Source organism: Python bivittatus, unplaced genomic scaffold (genome assembly GCF_059951505.1).
Source record: "Python bivittatus isolate LINGU-HERP-01145 unplaced genomic scaffold, Pbiv_v1 ctg000070_np1212, whole genome shotgun sequence".
Taxonomy (NCBI): domain Eukaryota; kingdom Metazoa; phylum Chordata; class Lepidosauria; order Squamata; family Pythonidae; genus Python; species Python bivittatus.
In genome coordinates, this window is record NW_028277034.1 from 2,992,194 (window position 1) to 3,014,580 (window position 22,387).

Consider the following 22,387-nt stretch of genomic DNA (forward strand, 5'->3'; position numbering starts at 1 on the left):
CTCCCGCCGGAAACGTGCTGGAAACCTTGCTATGCTGATGACCCCCTGCCCATTGGTGAGGCTGATAGCAATGGGTGTGGCTCAGCTGGCAGAAGAAGTCAGAATGGTTGGGTTTTGTCATCTTTTCTATTTTGACACATTTCATAGCTAACCGGGCAATGCCCAGTCTCTACCCCAGGAATGATTTGGAGTTGTACAACAGGACCTGATGAAAGAAAGGAGCTTTGACTAGCAATTGAGCCAGAATATTTGGAGGTTAGAAAGATCCCTTTCCTGACCCTGATTTGAGCAGGTTTTTCAGTTTGCAGAGCACACTGGATTTAGAAATAACCCAGTTAAGCATATTGTATTGACACATTGTGAGAACACAGCCAATGGTTAAAGGGTTAAGCTCTGTTCTATTCTAGCAAATGTCAGCCTCTTTTTGTCTAGTCCTGCCTATGCCTCCAATTCCTGCTGCACTGTTACTTAGTTTTGCACACTGATTTTGACTGAAAAACCGCAACATAGGAGATGCTTAAGATCTCTGCTCGTGGGCAGGTCTGCCTCATGCAGACGGATCATCATTTCCATAATAAGAGGTGAGCAAAGTTGCCATTACTCACTGCTGAATTAACTGTTCTTTCTCCTGCTTTAAGTGCCCCATGGAGGCCACTGCTACTAGCAGCGGTTCTGTAGTAGCCTTTTCCCCCATCAGGGAGCATGCACACTGGATGAGCAAGCTGGTGCAAGCTACCCATGCCTTCCTCGCTGAGGAATTCTGGGAGTTGAAGTCCACTCATTTTATAAAGTTGCCAAGTTTGGAAAAAAACATTGCTTTGAACTCACCATACTCTTTCCCAGCTCTGATTTCCCGCCAAGGTTTCTAGTCCAAAGGCTGGGTTTGCAGAATACGTAGGCTAAAATGGATTTGGCTGGTTAGTGGCTCTATTCTATGAACCCAGCCAAGTGGGTATGGGTCACGTATGTTTCAGTACATTGTGTGGATCCCAGCAGTCACATAAATCATGATTTTATTAACTTAGGGTAGTGATTGTAAGAATTTAATATTTGGGGCAGATCATGCATCCCTCTGCCTTCATTTTCTTTTTCTCCCCCCCCCCCATTGTTGCTCTTCTCAGCTGGCTTAATTTTAAAACACACAAAGCCAAAACTTACTGATTTAACAGATGTTATATATGGTCTAGGCTACAATCTTCATGTCAGCTTGGATTAAACACTAGTTGGAAATATGTTACCAGTCAATGCAGACAATACTGTGTCAATGGGTGTCTCAGATGTCCTGTCCTGCTTTTGTATCCGTTGAACAATCCACACAAAGTACCTCTAGGGTTGGGATGCCTATAGCCAGCAATGGAGAAATGTGGGATTTTAGGTAGCTGTGGCTATGCAGCTATGCTGGTATCTCTTCCATAATCCATAGCAAAATGTTCCTGTTTTGGGCAGCCAGGGTGACTGTTCAACTTCCCTTTCTAGACAGTGTAATGAGTCATTTTTGTATCTCTATCGGCTCAGCTGCAATGGGGGCAGGTAACCTATAATTTCAGTTCACTGCATACTGCATACTGAAAAAGTTCTAAGGTGGATTGAAACAATTGTCTTATTTGATCTGAGAGGAATCAGTACTGTATCCTGTTCTAGAATAACTGCTGTTCTTACACATTGGGCTAGGTACCTTCCACCTTACTGAATCCATTCAAAGCAACAGTCCTGCATGGAATCTCCTGAACACTTAGCTGTGTGGTAAAAGTTAGAAGAACTCAGCAGATTCCACTAGGCTGAAGCCCTGTGAAACCGTATTTCTGGCTACATTACAATTCTTTTGGGGAAGGTCAGGTCACAGAGTATTTTTGAAGACCTGCCAAGACTTGATTTTTGCACTGTGAACAGTTCACTTCCATAATAGCTAGTTCCTATAAAAACAGATGCAATTAAGAACAGGGGTTAGAAGTCCCCACCCACTGTGCTCATTTCCCATTCCTTTTGCATTAAATGTGTAAGCCTGAGAACTGGAATTTCCTTAGTCTAATTGATCTGTAGACTACGATGAGAGGCCTTTTATGTAAACAGCAAGATATAAATATTTCAAATAAACAGAACTGATCCTGCTGTTCAGATGGTGTAGCTGTTTTAAAGTAGCCTCAGATATTCTAGAAATCATGGCCAGCTAGATCTGCAAGTACTGTTTTTTGTGTGCTGCCCTAATGTTTGCAGGGAGACTATTGTAGGAAAGGTTTATAAACCCTGAATGCAGTTCCAAACACTGAACTGTTTTCAGATAATACAAAAGCAGGATAGAAATGCTTTACTGGATGTAATGTTCTTGTTAACTATTTTGCAGATTTCTCTGTTGAGCCCAGCCCTCATGCATAGTTTCCAAACCATTTATCTTTTTGCTTTTTTTTTTTCTTTAAATTCCACTGGCCATTAAACTTCTTAAGATGTTTTCCTAACCAGACATCCACTTCCTGCTTTCAATGTCATCAATAAAATTCTGTTTTTGAACATTGTGTTTTAGACCATAACTGTGGTGAGGTTCCCTGTACTCATAATGCCAGTCATATGGCATGGTTAGCTGTTTAAAGATTTTTCAGCTCAATCATACATATGTTATTATTATTAGAAAGTAAATCCACTGAGCTTATGTTTAGAATTAGAATTTTATGGTGCACTTGTATTCTTATTGAGAGCAAACCCTAATCTATTTCATGGCGTTTTTTCCTAATGTGCAGTTTATGCATCACAGTGTGAATCTGTATGGCTCTACTCAGAAGTGTCTTGAGTTCACTGAGACTTGCTATCAGATAAGTGATTATAGGATTCTAGCATTACTTGATTTCAGTACTAGCTAATATTAAATGGATACATTCATTCATTTAGTGGTTTTCCAACTTTTGTTTCAAACATTGATCTGACTCCTGGAAAACTTGGTAAGTCTACTTGAAAGTGTAATTGTGAAATATTGTAGGAAGTTTAACAATTAGATGCAGGGAATTGGCAAAACAATCTACCAGCATCTAACATCATCATGATTTCCAAGAATGGCACTAGAACCTCAATAGAATTGTATTTGAAAAATAAAAAAAGCTGTGGTGCAATACTTAGTTTTGAAGTATAACCAGAAAAAGGGCAAAGTGGGGAGCAGGGACATTGGGTCCATCCAGAGGAAAGAGCGATATAGAAGGGATAACAAATAGCACTGTGGCTCTTAGTGGCTGCTTGGGGGTGAGTCATTTTTCTCACAATAGTCTAGCTCACCCAGCAGTCATTTTGTAAGAGCGCCCATAATATGTACTCAAGATTTGATATTCAGTTATTTTCATTTGTTATTCCTGTTGATCAACTCATGTATGACTTTCTGTGCTCCACTTCCTGTTTGGGATGCTGCAGTGAGTGCACGCGTCATGTCTCTGTCCTGATTAAAAGGCTTTCAAACTTCATTCAGTAAATAATTTTTTTTATAACATATTTTATTTTTAACAAGCTGTTGGAATGGCAACCAGATGTAAGCGTTCAACAGCTGGCTCAATTTCAATTACGCCACTATCTGCCGAGCCAGGCAAGATGGCGGAGGAGGATTCTTCTGCTACTTTACGAAAAGAGATCCTGGCTCAGGTACAAGTCTTGAAACTGATCCAACAAGATCTGGCAGAGCTTAAACGTGATTTAAAATTGATGCAAGAAAAAATGGCTCGCTATGAGGATCGTTTAAATGCCCGCAAGACTATAACTCAAGCCAGTCATAATATTTTGGATAAATGAATTACTTATCTGGAGTCACAACTGTGTAGGAAAAACCTACATGTGATTGGTATTGAAAACCCTCCAAGTCAATCAAACCTGGCCAAATTTATGAAGATTTTTTCAGAAAGCTCCTTTCTTTGGGAACAGACTTTCCAGTCGAGATTGAACATGTGATTAAAATTCCTTTAATGAGAAGGAAGACCGGAACTAGTTGTGACATCATTATTGTGCAATTCCTCCACGTTACCACAAGTTATGAGATTTTATGTATGTTTCACGGGGAATTAGTAAAGTCTCCTTTGAAGAGGGGCTCTAGTCAAAGCAAGATATCAATTTATCCTGATTTTACCAAAGATGTTTCAGAAAAAAGATGTTTACAAAAGCTCGAAGTCTTGCCAGAGCAATACAACTTCAATATTTCATGCATTTTCCAGCCATATTCTGCATTAATCATCAAGATCAGATTCACAAATAAGATGACCCTTCGAATGCAGAGGCCTTTATCCTATCTTTAGAATTTGCAGATGATTGTGTTTCATTCTATGCCACAAGAGAAGTTGGAATTTGCCTACAGTAAAAGCCTTAAAAGTCTATGTGCCAGTATTTTTTTTTTCTGGGCTCCTATTTGCGTTTGTTTTGCTTATTTCAAAATAGTGGGTCTGGGCATACTGCCAATGCTGTTGCTTATTTTTAACACACAGTACCTCTTTTTTTCTTCAGTTAGTAATGTTTGAAACTGTTTCATAATTTTCAGTGTAAGAAGAGAGATGAAATCACTGTGCCACCCCTTTGGGAAGTCATCAACTTCTGTGATTTTTCTTTTTTCTTCTTTAAAATTTTTACACATATAACCATGTTTTTCTTTTTCTCCTTTAAGTATAGATTCTATATACATGTAAAAGAATGGTATTTGAATGTCAAATTTAGTCTTTATGCAAGTTCTACTTCTGTGAGCAATACTAGAAAATATGTTAAATATGTTAAACATTTAAATATAGAAAAGTTTATTATTAGATATTTGTTAAGTGGTACAGGTCATATAATGAATTGGTATTGGGAGAATATTGATAAGTGGGCCAAAATAAAATTTATGGATGAAGTTAGTTTAAACGTAAAAGGGTTACGAGAATCCAAGAAACAAAATGTTATCTTAGCATATTTAAAACTGTTAATGGCAGATATTGCTTATCTACAAAAGATTTGCCTAATTAAACAGGATAAATATTAATGAAAGATTGGGTGGGACAGGTTTACCTCACAGATGCTTCATGAAAGCTAAAGGTGTGGCCATTCTGGTTCAAAAAGGATACAAGTTATCTCTGATGTAAATGGGCGTTATTTAATTTTGTGTGCCAAAATAGCAGAGACTACAATAGCTATGGACCAATGTTTATGGACCAAATTTAGATTCTCCTGCTATGTTTTATGAATGTTTTCAACACTTGAATTAGTGTATTTATGATAAATTGATAATAGAAGGAGATTTTAATGAAATATTGGATCCTGAGCTTAATAGAAATACACTGGCACGGAAAAACAATAATTAGAGGGAAACAAGACTTACATGGAAGAACTGAATTTAATAGACCCCTGGCATTTGATGTATCCAACTAAAAGAGAATATACATTTTATTTAAACATGCATCAGAATTTTTTTAGGCTTGATTATTTCTTAATATCAACTTTATATCATCAAATTCAAGAATATAGCATTGATGTTTGCTATGTATCTGACTGTAGTGCAACCACCTTGAAATGTGTGTTTCAGAAACCAGTCAAGGTATCAAGAAATTGGTATCTTAGTGTTTCCCTATTGAATGATGAGAATTTGTACAACAAATGCTGGTAGAGACCTTACAATATTTTGATTTGAATTCAGAAACATTAAGTGCCCGAATTTTTGAATGGGAAGCATATATATAGCATAGATTTGAGGTAGAATGATTGCTTATGCATCACACAAAATAAGATTAAAAATAAAAGGGAAAATAATTTGAAAGATGAATTGAAACATTTATGGGCACAGATAGTAAGATGCCCATCTACAATTTTGTACAGAGAAGTACAGAAAAAGAAATATGAATTAACTACTATAATATCACAGCAGACAGAATTTATGCTAACATGTTTACAACAGATAATGGGAGAATGGTGAAAGACCTGGTAAGATCTTGGTTCAAAGCAAAAAAAAAAAAAAAAAAATGATTCCAATCATTAGAGGTGAAATGTATAAAACTTCAGTGGATATTGTCAATTTTTACAATTTTATTCAAAATTATATAGTAAACCAGAAGATTTATTGAATGAAGATATGGAGGCTTTTAAAAATAAAATAAACCTACTACAATTAGGTGATACAAAAAAACCCAACTCTTATTCACGCCAGTATCTGAGCTAGAGATTAAATAAATAATTTTAAAATGGCAAGTAGTAAAACACAAGGATTAGATGGATTCCCTATTGAGTAGTCCAAAACATTTATATATCTTTTGGTGCCAAAACTTTGTCAAGTATATGAAGAGATATTTGATAAGGGAATTTTATCACTGGCATTTAATCAGGCTTATATTACAGTTATACCAAAAGCAGGTAAAGATCATACTCAGTGTGCTAACTATTATCCAGTCTCATTGATTAACGTCAACACAAAACTTTTAACAGTAGTGTTAGCAAATAGATTGCAGCAAGTGATATTCATTATTAAGAATGACCAGGCAGGGTTTGTAAAAACTAGGCAAGCAGCAGACAACATTAGGTTAGTTCTAGATTTAATAGACTTGAATAAAAATAAAGATCAATTTGTAATTTTATCATTAGATGCTGAAAAAGCCTTTGACAAAATACATAAACAGTATATGTTTGCTGTATTAAATAGATTTGGATTTCCTTTGGAATTTATAAAGTGGATTAAGATATTATATGAGTTGCCCACATCTAAAGGAAAGGTTAAAGGTTTTCTCCTACTTTTCCACTATTTAGAGGAACTAGACAAGGATGTCCACTTTCACCCTTGGTTTTTAACATTTGCGTGGAACCCTTGGTTTGTGCTATTAGACAACACAGGGAGATCTATGGAGTAGTACACAACTCAGTTGAACACAAATTGGTTTTATTTGCAGACAACATTCTTTTGTTTATTTCTAAACCTCACATTATATTCCACACTTCTACTATTAATGCAAAGAATTAATAAATTGTGCTTTAGTAAAATAGCAGGATTAGTTGTATTAACTGGTCCAAATCAGAATTGATGCCAATAGGTGAAAATTTGGTTTAAGGAAATTCCATTTAAGGAATATCAATTCTCTATTTGTACTGAATCTATTAAATATTTAGGTATGTGTACACACAGCAACATGTAATATAAATAAAATATATAGAGAGGTTTCTTCAGATATTGATAGATGGGAGTCATTAAACATCACCCTTTGGGGAAAGGTGAGCACTCTCAAAATGAATATTATTCCCTGATTAATTTATATTCTGAGAGGAATTCCGGTTTTTATATCTGGAAAATATTTTCAGAAAATAAATTTTTTGTTTAGAGAATTTCTATGGGGTTCTTCAATTCCAAGAATATCTTTACAGAAAAAGCAATTATCAATTAATGAGGGAGCATTTGGTCTTCTAAATTTGGAGCTACAGTAATACCTCGGTTCACGAACGCTTCTGTTCACGAACAATTTGGTTCACGAACAGCAGCGTTCGCAAAATTTTGCTTCCATTCACGAACTCCACATCAGGTGACGAACACGACACGCGGCCAACTTCCCTGCTCTTACACGTGGTCGTGGCTTCCTGTAGGTGAGATCGCAGTCACAGACAGACACTGGCTGTGAAGCTTTTTGGTGTGCTTTTTAGCATGGCTCCAAAGAAAGTGCAGAGCAAGCATGGTGGTAAAAAGAAAGTGCAGAGCAAGAATGGTAAGGATAAGGTTTTGAAGAAAATAACCATTGAATTGAAGAAGGAAATTGTAGAAAAGCATGAGCGTGGTATTTGTGTGACTGATCTGGCTTCAGAGTACAAGATGGCGAAGTCGACAATCTCGACTATTTTGAAGAATAAAGATGCCATCAAAGGAGCTGATGTGGCAAAAGGAGTAACAATGTTAACCAAGCAGAGGACACAAGTGCTGGAAGAGGTGGAAAAACTTTTGTTAGTGTGGTTGAATGAGAAACAGCTGGCAGGTGATAGCGTTAGTGAAGTTATGATCTGTGAAAAAGCCAGGAAATTGCACAGTGATTTACTGCAAAAAAAAACCCCTCTACAAACGCAACAAGTGAAGAATTTAAAGCCAGTAGAGGCTGGTTTGATAAATTCCACAAGAGAAGTGGCATCCACAGTGTGATAAGACATGGTGAGGCTTCCAGTTCTGACAAGGCTGCAGAAGCCTACAAGAAAGAATTCGCGGAATTCATGAAGGCGGAAGGATATGTCGCTCAACAACTGTTCAACTGCGATGAAACAGGGTTCTTCTGGAAGAAGACGAACAGAACCTATATCACGCAGGAGGAAAAGGCACTGCCGGGGCACAAGCCCATGAAGGACAGATTGACCCTTTTGCTGTGTGTGAACGCAAGCGCCAAGCTGAAGATTAAGCCACTACTGGTCTTTCATTTCCAGAGGGTTATGCAGCGCAGGAAAAAAGTGACATTAGACAGATTTTTCACCAAAACTCAGCCTGCAGCTAAGAGACAAAGAAGAGAGGACACCCCTGAAGGAGATCTCCCCGATTTCCTTTTGGAGGGGGACTCTCCCTCCAAACAATAACCGCCTCCCCACCCGCCTTCCTGTCCTCCACGCCAGAAGTCGCCTCAAGCAAGGTTAGTGTTCTCTCTCTTCATACTGTACTGTACTGTACTGTACTTTGTTTCATATTTTTGTGGTTAAAAAAAAATACATATGGTTCAGAATGGATTCACCTTATTTACACTGAACCTTATGGGAGAATTTGATTCAGTTGGTGACCAAAATCGGTTGGTGACCACATTCGTAGGGGTCAGAACGGATTAACCTTATTTACATTGAACCTTATCGGGAAATTTGATTCAGTTCGCGACCAATTCGGTTCGTGAGCAGAATCGTGGAACGAATTAAGTTCGTGAACCAAGGTACCACTGTATATCATCATGCTTACCTATTGTCGAGTATTAAATACTGGAAGCCAACAAGTGTTAATTTTCAGATTTGGGCAACTTTGGAATATACATATATAACACCTTTGGTTGGATGGACAGTATTAAGATCTAAATGTACTAAAACTAATATCTTTGGAAACAATTTTGTCAGTTAGCTATGGAATGTAATGTGTAATAAAAAAAGATTTGACCCTTTTCCTTTTGCCAAATTGACTTTATGGGAAACCCAACTTTAAAAATTGAGGAAAAGAGATACTGACTTTGGACCAACTGATAGATGATGCAAATGAATTTTTAACGTACTCTGTCTTAAGAGATAAATATCAGAGTAAACCCAATGGCAATGTTTACAGTTACATCATTTGTTAACAACATTGTTTGAACCAGCAGCATTTTCACCTTCTGAGACACCTGAGATATTAGAACAACTTGTTAAATCCTTTAAAACTAAAAAACCTAGTATTAGTTTGTATAGATATTTGTTATCAATAAATCAATTTGATATGCAGATGTTAAGGGATGAGTGGAATAAAGAATTAGAAGTTTCTATATTGCCTAGACAATCGGAGAGTGTCAATGGACCTTAAACTACAACTTATACAACAAAAAATAATATTTAGAATTTATCGGACTCCATTACATCTGTATAGAAAAGGATTGTCAAAAACAGCATTTTGTTGGAGATATAATGACAATGCCTCTTTAAAGCATATGTTTCTACAATGTCCTATACTTACCAAGTTTTGGGAGAAAGTAGTGGACTATATAAATATGATTGTACAATAAAAGCTAGAAATTTCAGAGGATAATATTCTTTTGAACTATATACCTAGTACATAGAATTTGACTTCTGGACAACGTAAATGGATTCTCTGTGCCCTTACTATGGCCAAAAGACTGATATTGCAGCATTGGAAAGATAAATGTATGGCCCCATTTATTCAATGGATTGAAGACCTGTTTACATTTGCTACTTATGAGCGGATTGCCTATAGATGTAGTCTTTGAGTGGACAAGTATAATGAAATATGAGACTCATTTATACAAAATACGTAGGTTAAAAAAAGAACCATGATAGTCATATAAATCTATTAGAAATATATATGTGTACTTGAATAATATTTGTATTAGATAGTATATATAGAATTGAACTTGTTTATTATGCTATAAACTTTTTTTCTCTTTGTTGTATTTTTTTCACTTATTCATTAAACCAGTTTTATGCATTTTTTTCTTCTTTTTGTAATCAAACATTTAAAAAAATTAAAAATATATGAATTTCTATGATCCATGAAGCCTCTGCTTTACCTTCATACAAGGAATAGAAGTTCACCAGGGCTTTTGTAAAGGAGGCTATTGAGTTGGCTTCCATATAGCCTAGGTCAGTGTTTCTCAACCTTGGGATGCTGGCTGAGGAATTCTGGGAGTTGAAGTCCACACATCTTAAAGTTGCCAAAGTTGAGAAGCCCTGGTCTAGGTCATCAGTACTTTTCATTCAAGGCAGAAAAACTAATCCATCAAAATATAATCCAAAAATTGCTTTTAGTATTTGGAGTTTCCTCATAAATTCTCATTTTCTGAGTTGCTCATTTCAAAGAAAAAAAAATGGTAGATGGATTTGACTGGCATACCATTTATGATTTGTATTTCTGATTGCCACAAGCCATCTTGAGAATTGCATGGACAGAAAGGCAAGGTATTAATAATAACAGCAGCATTTCCAGTGAGCAGACAGTTGCGTAACTCCGATAAACTTTCTGTCCTTTCAACTTCCATTGTTTAAAAAGGTTGGTTGATTTTGGCCTTTCAGCCAAAAGACATAAAAATGGTTATTTGTTTTACAATGGGGATTTTCTGCTGAAGGCATTATAACGCTTTTCAAAGCAATCTTTAACAAAAGGTTGCAGTTTTCTTCATAATGAATTAGGTCAAAATTTTAAATATACCCCTGTGCCTCAAACTGTTCAGAATGACATTGCTAATAGTCTTTCAATAGGGATTGAGCTATCAGTAGTGCAATACTTCATGCCTTTTTGGGCTCCATCACTGTGCTTTGCCCATGAACACTAGTGCCACTCATTTCATAAGCGAATGTCCTGTTGATTTGTGTCTTCTGTTCCTGAAACATTGATTCTGTCCAAACGCATAAAAAATGTTTGCATATTTGCAGATTTGACTAAATATTTGTTAGCTCCAAGAGATCTGGGATTTAATTCTTGCCAGATCACCCCCCCCTTTCCACTTTCCAGCTTGATCAGATAAGAACTACGAAGTCAAGGGGTAAAAACAGTTATCCACAATGTACTCTGTATGTAGACTTACGTATATCTAGCTTACGCCGTCCATTACTTGTACATTAAACCAGCCTTTCCTAGCCTTGTGGCTTCCGGATGTAATAGACTCAACAACTCTTTTCACTTCAGCCATCCAAACTAACAGTGCTGTCTGTGGATGATGAGTTAAATCCAATTTTACCTGCAGGCACTGGGGGTGGGGTGAGGTGTGGGGGAATAGGAATGCTATCTATTTTCTGACTTAGTTCCTCACATTTAATAACTAGCCTTCTCTTACCTGGCTCTTCCAGATGTCAAATCAACTCCAGTTATGTCCCCCCAAAAGTTGAAACTAGCCTGAACATTTGAAGGTTGATGCTGTAGATTCGATTGTGAGATGATACTAGTTTAGAGACAGGGATACAAAATAAATGAGTTTTTTATTTGAAAGTATTACAAAATAAAGATTTTGTACAAAGAACAATGTTGTTTTTATTGCTAAGTTCTTTTATTTTGAAGTTATTTTGCTTAATTTAGTTTCAAATTTCTACTTCCTATTTTAACTTGTGATCTATTCCCTCATACCAATGTTTACTTACTAGTTCTATAATCTACTATTCTGTGTTCGATAGTTTTAGGTTTGTATATCCTTTGTTTTCTGTTCCTTTTGTCACTCCTTGTAGATGTTATGTTTTGCTTTAATTTTCTTGAATCTGGCCTTTGGAATTCCAGATCTATCCCTGATCCTCCCCTGCCCATTCTGTCCACAGTACCTGCGTGGCTTGCTGGGCGTTGGGAGGATTGCTGAACTTCTAGCTAGGTTCCAGGTCTTCCCTTCTTGATGGTTTGTTGGCGGTGTCTTGGGCTGCTCTGGAATTACCTAACTTGCTCTGTCTTGCTTCAAGTTGCCAGGATCTAGGCTTCTGCTGCCAGCACTGAACCTTTCAGAATGTTGCCAGCCCCTGGGCTGCTCAGAAAAGCTTGGCTGACATCTTCTGGGTTGTTCAGCAGCAGCCAGTCTTCTCCCTTCTCTCCATCCTGCAGAGGCTTGCCTGTCTTATCTTTCACTGCTCTCAGATCTCTTCATGCCTTCTTTCATTGCTCTTTGTTCTTCCATTCCTTTAAAAGGAAAGTGAGGAAGGATGGAAGGAACCCATTTGTTGTCTATCCTTCCTTCAACAGTTGAGTTGGAACTAAATTAGGTCCAAACTTTGTAGCCTGCTTTCAAGCCTGATTTTCTCTTCCTATCCAAGACAATAAATTTTAAAAAGGAGTGAAGGAATCAACTAGGATGTAAATGTTTTAAATAAAGTATTTTAAGAGTAAGTATGAAAACCTGTTTCTTAAAAAAAAATGTCCTTTTTAGGAGTATATTTGCAGTGATTGTACACTGTTGATGTAATGGTATCATAAACTGCACATCTTTGCAATTGCCTCGTGGCTTCTTTGAGTAGCTGTTAAGGTGTTCCGTGAAACCTAAAAAGAAATAAAAAATTAAGGGTGGCCATCTCTTTTTCTTTGACAAACCCAAGAGCCTATGAGACTTGAAGCTAAGTAAATGGAAAACTATAAATGCCCTTGTAATTGATTATTTAACAATTTATAGGGAGAAGAAACAGAATTAGTTTGGCTTTCCTAGACATAATCTCAAAATGGTGGTTATTACATAAGACACAAAAGCAAAGTAAAGTGAACTGAATCTATTAGCTCGGTCTGATGGGATCTTTCCATAGAAAGACAATGCAGCATAAATTTGTAGTCCAATCCTAAAGATTTTTATTCAGAAATAAGACTGAGCTTAGTTCACCATATACATGTCTTAGGACTCCAGATTGCATCCCAACTCTTTTGGGAGGAGCCATAGCACAATTGTAGAGAAAAGAATTTATCTACAGAAGGTACCAGCCTTGGCATCTCCTCTTAATAGGATCAAGGACATACTCCCTATCTGAGATATTAATTAGATAACACTGATTTAAGTGGAGGAAAGTGCTGATTAAATTAATTTCTTTTGGCAAGCACATTGGAAAGCATAATGTTTGCAGTGGCTTAACTTGATCTGGGAAGAATGAAAGTCACAAGACATTTGAGTTCAATTTGGCAATTCCAGGAGAAAAATCCACATCTCTTGTATAATACTTATGTAATAGAGCAAAGACTCAGGGCCTGATTTATTCTTGCTGCTTCAGCCCTGTATAAACTGCTGGATGTTGTATTACCACTCTCAAGCTCAGACAGCAGCTGTGGTGCACTTCCAGCCTGTAATGGATTTAGAGGCATAAATCTTTCCACACAGGAAGGGTTCCCAAAGAGGACAGTCTAATAAATTCAGAGACCAGAGAAATGAGAAGAAAGCTACAAGGGTGCGATTCATATTAGACCATAATCATTTGCTGTTCGGCATTCAAAGGGTTTATCTCAATGTATCAATAATGAGTCTCACATTTTCCAAGGATTTATTATTGAACTTGTTTGCCATCACAAAAAACATAACCTATTACTTTCCCAGATACAAGGCTAGTGCAAAACTAAGCCAAGGAGTCTAATAAAAATATTCTCCTTCCCCCCACCCCAAACTTTTACAGCTATGCATCTCATTTAAAATAATAAGGGTAATAAATGTGGGTGAAGAAAAGTACTTATTCTAGCCTCCACAAATTCTTTCCATTTTGCAAAGTGGATTCTAATTTTGCTTCTTATATGTCCTTTGCTGCTTCTTATATAACATGGAGATTGTAGATGCTGTATCACCATCACACAACAAACCAGACAATTAATTTTGATAGCCCCATTCACAGAATTAGGAGGGATACTGTGGATTGGGGGGAAAAGGAGAGGGGATGTCATCGCTAGTATTAAAAATCTAACACCTTGTCTAAAAGACAGTGGACAAAGATTTGACTGCTATATGTCCTTGAGGGTAGCACCTGTGTAGTTTGGAGGATCACCCAATGGAGAATGTAGGTTTGGGTATGTTTCATATAAGTTGACTTGGGGTAGGAAACCTTCTTGCCTATCAGACTCCAGTCTTTGGTCAAAACCATATGTTAAAAGAGGGCAGAACTGAAACACAAAGGGAGCAGGGTCAATTTGTATTTGGGAAAAAAATAATTTGCATCCAAACATCTTTATCTCCAACTTGTTTGTAGGTCCATTACCTTTGGAACTGCAGAACAGAGTAAATAAATAATATGAAGCAAAGCTGATGAGGATTGCAGGCTTGTATCTCAGATACCCTGAAGATCTATATTCTTTTTTGTGATATCTCCCATTTTCCTTTAATAACATTTGTAATGACATCAGAATAGAAATACATTAAATGGGAGTAAGCTGGTGTAGATCTGCCTACAAGCACACAAATTTAGTTCCTTTCAGATGCTTTGAGAGCTACTTTCTGAAGATATTCCCTTTATTCATTTCTAACATTTTTAGGCTGCCTGACCTAAAAACCACAGTTGTTTGGAGGGAGAAAATTAAAAAACAAAACAACCCTCACAACCTCATCCCCCAACTTAAAGGAGCCCAACCACACACTAACTCAAGACATTGGGGAAGAGCCAGGTTTTAAAGACTTGTTTAAAGGCAGGTAACTGTTTTAAATTATGTTCTGGAGAAGGAAATGCGAAATCATTTTAAGTGCATCCTGTAAGAAAGAGTTATGTGATAGAAACATGCTGTACAGCAAGTTTGGATATTCCATGTGCCTTCTTGTTTCTTGAAGATATTCCGCCAAAATCTGTCTCACTGGGTGAAACTATCTAGCCACAGGGCTGCAGCTGAGGTCAGGCCCCCTTCCGAAATCCCCACAATTGTTTTGTTTTACCCATGTCTTACTTTCCCCTTTCAACACTTCACTCATAGCTACTCTTTCCTGTAGGACCTGAAATGTGGTGAAGTAAGGCAGCAATGCTCACAGCTATCTTGCAGCTTGGCTCCTAGTGCTGTTTGTCTACTTAGCGCACATCTTCCTTGATGCATCCATAAAATAAGTGTTTTTCAAACTTGGCAACTTTAAAATGTGTGGATTTCACCTTCCAGAATTCCCCAGCCAGCATGTCAGCATGCTGGCTGGGGAATTCTGGGAGCTGAAGTCCACACATCTTAAAGTTGCCAAGTTTGAAAAACACTGAAATAAATGGAGTCAAAGGGGAGTCTTAACTACAGAATGACATTCTGTACAGAATGACATTACTACAGAATGACATTAATAAAACCTGTTTCTTGACCTGGTAGGTGGATCTTATTCCCTTGGGGGAACACAGTTCCCCATCCTGAAGGCAAGCATTGAGAGTGCTTTGTTTTACACCAGATTGTGTGTGAATCATGCTTTAGGCGTGATTGCTGACTTTCCCTCTTTAATGCTTCCTTTTATTGGGTCCCCCTCCCTCCCCATATTAGTTTAGTTCAGACCTTAATTTCTTTTAGGGCAAGGAACAGTCTTCTGGGTTCGTGCTTCTACAGTATATAAAGAAGCAAATCTGAAATTCTGGACTACAGCATCCATCACTCTGAACCATTGGCGTTAGTGGCTAGGAATTGATGGAACTTTTACCTTCAATAACATTTGAAGGGCATCCAGGGCTTCTCTTTTTGTTTATTGCAACCTCAGTGCACTTTTTTTTTTTTTGAGTAATTTTATTTCAAAAGGTAGGTCTCCTCTCCAGGATAATTTAATCCACTTATTTGAAATGTTGTACTTGGTTTATGTGCCAGTGTCTTACTTTGAGAAAGCATTGTTAGTAATTATGTAACTCTGAAAATGAATCTAGGTTTTTTTTTTTCATTTAATAATGAATACCCACCTCTTAAGACAGTGTTTTGCCATAGCCCCAATGAATTGTCTTTATCTTCAGCTTTGCTGTCCTATGTTGTTTACTGAACTTGAGTCTAAATAATTTTTGCCTTGGTTATAAAATATGCTTATGTAATTCAAACCACCAGACTGCTTGAATCCTGTTTAAACTTGTTGTGTTTGTGAAGCTCTTGCTGTTGTCATCTAATTTTCACTATGTTCCTGCCAAGTATTTCAAATATAGGGCATGGGTCTTTTATCCTAATGCTAGAGAATGCCAATTCTGCCACACATGTTGGCAGTAATATATTGCTCAAAAAGGTTTACTTAATGATTCTGCAAAAATAGTTTATTTGATGTCTTCTTCTTTCATAGTATCTGCACAAATAAACGAATAAATGAATAAACTAGATGCTTGCAAGGTTTGGTGCAGAATGGAAATACAGAAGAGCTATTCATCACTTGTTTTGGGTCATAAAAATGACAAAATTCCCTTCTGGTTCTGACTCAACCAACATATTCAGAGGACTAAAAATAAGCTCTTCTGTGTAGATATGAACAGATGAAACAATTTATTTGGGAATCAACTTCTTATATGTAATCAAATACTGCTCTAGTGAGTCTTCTGACTTTGGGATGAGTATGTATATACTTATTTGTGGAATGTATAGACCTCTCCAGCCTGTTACAACTCTGGGTGGCTTACAGAATACAATAATAAAAAACAAAATATTAAAACGAAGAATTGCTTTGTCAAAAAAGAAAGTCCAGAAAAAAAAAACCCTAATGACCGTTCGAAAGACCGAAACTGTCAGGCCCAGCCCAAGAATGACAATGAGGCAGTCCAGTCCAATATAGTTCCTCTATTAGCTTGCACCTAATAGACAGAATCTCGCCAGACTAAACCTATGCTAAAGCAACCAGTGGATATATCCCGTGAGACTCTAGGGAGGGGCTAGTCTCAGTTTCTTCATCGCTCGGTCCTGGTGCGGGCTGAGGAAGCGCTTGCCCTGTAACCTCTCCTGGAATGTTCCCCCTCCCTCCTGATAACCTTGATCCTCCATTCCAGTATTCTCCTCGCACATGCCTTCCTTTACAGAAACATCCCACAAGAGGTCCATCACCCATTCTTATCCAAGGCCTAAGGGTTGGGCCAGAGTGGAAGTTTTGGGGGAGTTTTTGCTGCTGGAAGGGAGAGATGAAAAACTCCGCATATACAAACAGAACATTCCTTGTGCAAATTGAGTCCATTTACAGTATCACCATCATCATTCCCAGTTTTGGGCTATCTAGCAAGATTATCTATTGGAAAGAGAATTTCCATTTTAGCAGTATCATGGCTTTGGGTCTGATCTAGTAAGGCATTTTGATAATAAGTAGATAAAATCTTGGACGGGTAAAACTGCCCCTATCTCAATGGGTATGGGTCCCCAGTTTTTTACCAATTTGTTATGCTGATATATTTGCTTTTTTTTTTTTAAAATCCTATTCAATAGGATCTCCCTCCCTCCCTCTTGACTGCAATCTTCTATCTACTACAACTGAAGAATGAGGAATCTTCTAGAACTGTTGGACTTGAATTTCCTGCCTGGAGATGATAGAAGTTAGAATCAAAATCTGGTGGGCCAAAAGTTTCCCACCAACATTTGGCTATGGTGACACTGAAACACCTAGTTAATTATCTTTTTCTTTTGATAGTATACAGTATATGACAGTATATAATATTGGCTTTTGATATCAAGAAAAGTGACAGTGACAGCTATCCACTATTACATCAGATCTCTGTCATATTGTAAAAAGTAATTTTGGTTTTACTAAGTAATGTTTGAAGAAGAGCTGAAATTAGTAAAACCAATGTGGTTGGATCGGTGTCAGGATCAGAAAGCCTTCAAACATTTGCTCTACAGGAATTTATAAAAACTGTAAAGTCCCATGCTAAATAGTATGATTCTGTGCACATTTACCAGAACTGAGTTCTGATGTGTTTTGTGGGTTCAGTTGCCTAACACAGTCTTCCCTGACCATGCAGTCTGTAGGTGACTTGGACTGCAGTTCTCCTCCATCACCATGCACCACAGCAGCAATGTTTGCAACTGCAGCTGAGCCACCCAAAAATTAATATTTGGAACAGAGCTGGAATACTCACCAACGCATTATGGCTTGGATCTATTTATGACGTCTTTCTAATCTTGTAATTATCCACAAGTTTAACTATGTTAGCCTATTGTAGCAACTAGAACAATGAACCCGGTGGCATTTTAGAAATTAGAAAAGGGAATGATAACATTGTTCCCTCAGCAGACAAGACAATGCCTAGATATAGCTCCCTTCCCAACCGATTTTAAATTTTTTAAAGTCTGTTTTAATTTTAAAAACTAAAAAGGAGACTGGCAAGCTGCAAAATGAAATACTAGAATCATCTTTATTTCCCAGAATACTTCTCAACTCCATGTAGGGCACAGAAGAATTCTTGGGAAATAAAAATAGATGGGTAACTGCAACACAACTGCTTTATTTGTGCTTTTTTAAAAAAGAAAAAAAGACAGTAGTAAATTGGGGCAAATGGAAACATCTTAGAAGGCAGAAGGTATAGCAGGGAGCACTGACTTACCTTCTGGTAAATGGATATTTTGTAACTAACACATATTAGTTTTAGTCTGTCGTTAACAAGATATTATCCAATCTGAATTGCTGGAAACTTAATTAAGATAAACAGTCCTTGAGTTGGGCATGTCTTCTGGGAGCTTACTGGACAAATCTGTGCAACAATACAGAAATGGTTCATGTTGCTTCTTCCTGGATAGCTTTTGGCTTCCCAGTCTAGCCTAGCTCTGTTTTTTCATCTAAGTCAGTGTTTTTCCATTTTGGCAACTCTAAGATGTGTGGACTTCAACTCCCAGAATTCCCCAGTTGAAGTCCACACATCTTAAAGCTGCCAAGTTTGAAAAACACTGATCTAGGTCAAAAACATCTCACTGATTATTGCAGTCTAGTTAGGCTACTAGACAACAAAGGTCACTATAAAAAACATTTTAGCTGTTCTTTAAACAGTTTGGTTAATTGTTCTTGAAATTAAGCATGTTCGGTGGGCTTGTGTGGTGTACTTTTATGGGTGACTTTCTCTCACAGCAGTCCTGACAAATAACAGTTTCCTCTTTAACCCAAATCATTTCTTCGTTCCTTGGATGACAAGGATTATGTAAGATCCAGGGAATGCTTATAATTCCTCTACTCTGTTTGGATTATTTCTTTGGCATTGCCTACACTAAAGGCTTAAATTGTAATTCCTTTTCAACTGGAAACCAGCCTCTGCTCCAGCCTTCTACCATGTTTTCCATGATATAACTTTCTACCCATCACTTAATCTTTATTATCAATGTAAATGTATTAATTAGAATGTTCCTATTATGCCCCATGTCAGTGGATCTCCAAGTAGGATAAGGATGAATGAAACAATGGAAAATAATACACACCACAATGACATAGTAAAGGGTTGCACACCAAAATAGGAATCAGATGGTGAGTTAAGACTAAGCTACAGTCAAGGTTAGGTAAATAGGTTTTCACATAGCACTGAAATGTGAGAAGAGGGCATTCCATACTCAAGATGCCATATTCAAGAAGACACTCTGTTGGGTCTCTAATGTATCCTATGGTGAGACACAAAGCACAGCCTCTAAGTGGATCTTCATATCTGAGCAATTGTAGAGGGACACTTAAGTGTATTTTCCCCTACCTGATGTACCCCAGATGTGTTAGGTCTAGATTTCTTAACCAGCAGTCAACCCTGCACTCCCAACACTTTTGTTGTTATTGATGTAGGGCTTAAAAAGTGTCATTAGTAATGTTTAAATTCAGTCCAGCAGCTCTTTTCTTTTAGATTCCTGGGCTTGACTGAGATGTTTTGCAATCTGAAATCATACTAGCAGCAGTATTTTTAACTTCTATATATTCATCATGTCAGTAGCCTAGGCTATTTTGATGATTAATGACTGAGTGGACTGCGTCACCCTCATGGGTTATAAAACCATAGATAAGAGCTTTTATTCATGAAGAAATAAACAGTAATGTTATTTTGTCTAGGTGTCTCCTTTCCAATTTTTCCTGTCCTGTGACACGTAATTAACTGTGAGCAGAACCCTGTTTACTGCTTCAAACACAGGGCACTGCTTGTGAAATCTAGCAGAAGCAAAAAAGATCTAATATGTGTTTCAGAGTCTCTGATGAGGAGGAGCACTCAAACCATGTCTGATGTGGCATAATAGACGTACATGTTCTCTGTCTCAGAGGTCTTTGGCTGTTGTCATAAGGCTAAAGAAGTTGCTGTAATATAGCATAAGGATGAGAAACATTCACTTCTCTTCCACCTATGGGGTAGAAGTGCCCTGGATGGCTTTCCAGTCCACTGAGAGCAAGTGGAATCACTTCCCACATCCATTGTTACTGAGGGATAGATTGTTCTATGCATGGAGAGATATGAAGCAATCTGAAAATGAAGGAGAAATGAATTCCTGCTTTTCCCTACCTTTTCTGAGATAAATTTTCTGAGAGAGGTGTAACTCCAGGAGGAATAGAATAGAATCTGCCCTCCTGACAACATCTAGGAGGCAATTAGGTTATCAGGTCGAAAAAAGTTTCATATTACTGATGTTAGCTGGTCTTAATTACAGCTTCTATAGACAGGCCAGACTTAATACGAGCCTAATTGTGCCTCCTGCAGTGCTACCTAAATGAAGTTATATAGCCCTGTGTTTCTATTCTTTTGTAATTTGTTGCACATATTTTAAGTGATCACTAATAATTCAATAGAAACGCCTTATCCGGAAGCTGCTAACATTTCTACCTGCAAATTCTTTAATAAATAATGCAATTAAAAATAACATTCCCATCTTGCATGATCATTGAGAATTAATAGACCAGTATATCTGGAGGTATTTGATCAAAGGTTGATCAAAAACATCTGGAGAAGCATGATTCAAATTAGTTATAAGTGATTATTCTCTGAACTTTGCCTGGGCCTTCAGGCAGAGGGTGTGACTAACAAGAAAATTCCCATCCATTGACAGTTGCTCTTATGCCTTAACTGTTTCTTCCATCTTTTAAACAATTTGCTCTTTCTACTGACAGGTTGTGTAGGCATGATATCTTCCCAGATTGGAGAAATTACTGGAGGAAATTACACATACTGGAACACACCTGGAAGTCTTATGTGCTTCCTTAATTTCAATGGAGAAAATAGATATATTTTTACATTTATATTACATTTTTACTTTTTGATTAGAGTGAATAGTCCAAGTTCTGTTGGCCACGTGTGATCTCTGAATTATTTCTTCTTCACCGAAATCTGTCTTAGTAAGTAGTAGAGCTAGCCAGTAATTGGACAGAACCCAGGTTTTAGGCTAAACTAGAAAACAAGTTTTTTTAAAAAGAAATCTTGAGTAAGTAAATGACAAACCACTTCTGTATTATTGCCAAGAAAGCAGCCTAGCTCAACTGAGAGAGGCTTTACCTTTAAAATCTCCTGAATGGCACCGCTCTAAATCAACAAGGACCTCCTTCCCAAACTGTGGAAATTATAATCAAAACCTGTTTGAAAATGTTGCTGACTACTTGTGTGATGTAATAATGTTACTGCTGTGTACCCAGATAGTATGAAATGTAGCCTTGGCTGAAAATAATTTCCCAGTAATGACTGGTCCAGAGTCATTCAATGAGTTCCTTTTGTAGTGGTGACATTCCCTGAGGTGTGTTCCACAGTTTGTGATGATTTTGGCCCAGCGTCTTCAGTGGGAATTGTAATTGTTTTATTCATGTTTATAAGGTAAAGTCTTCTTCAAGTCATGCTCAGCTCCTTTTTGTTTTGTTTTGTTTTGCTTTACTTTCCAGTCTAGTATGTAGCCTTTGGATTTCCTAGTGAGCTTATGAACAAACACCAGCCAGGCCTGGAACTGTTTTGCTTTCATGATTAGCCGAGGTTGTGTAGCAATCTGTGACTGCTACAGATCTGTAAATATCCACAGGATTTTTCTCTTTTACCTGCCTTTTTTTTTCAGAGATAAAAGACATCTCTAACTCTTTCAAGGAATGGTCAAGATGGTTAGCCAAAAAGATAAATGTTTTAAATCACATCCACAAGCATCTATAAGCAAATCCATAAGCATCTTGGAGGGCCAGTTTGGCCTAGTGGTTAAGGCACCAGGCTAGAAACCAGGAGACTGTGAGTTCTAGTCCTGTCCTAGGCAGAAAGCTGGGTGACCTCGGGCCAGCCACTCTCTCCCAGCCCTAGGAAGGAGGCAAGGGCAAACCACTTCTGAAAATCTTCCCATGAAAACTGCAGGGACTTGTCCAGCCAGTTGCCAGGAGTCAAGACTGTTTTGAAGGCACAAAACAAACACCAATTTAAGGCTGTGTCTTGCTTCATCTGTGGAATTTTACGTAAG

General features: G+C 37.5%; 1 protein-coding gene across 1 annotated transcript in view; it reads left to right on the plus strand.

Moving 5' to 3' along the window:
* Positions 1 to 5,382: 5,382 nt before the first annotated feature.
* The window catches only part of TRMT9B (tRNA methyltransferase 9B (putative)), a 78,522-nt gene continuing 61,517 nt past the window's right edge, over positions 5,383 to 22,387 (plus strand). Inside the window, exon 1 of the mRNA XM_088131080.1 lies at positions 5,383 to 8,567. The gene's annotated coding sequence lies outside the window, so the exon portion shown is untranslated. The remainder of the gene's footprint in view (positions 8,568 to 22,387) is intronic.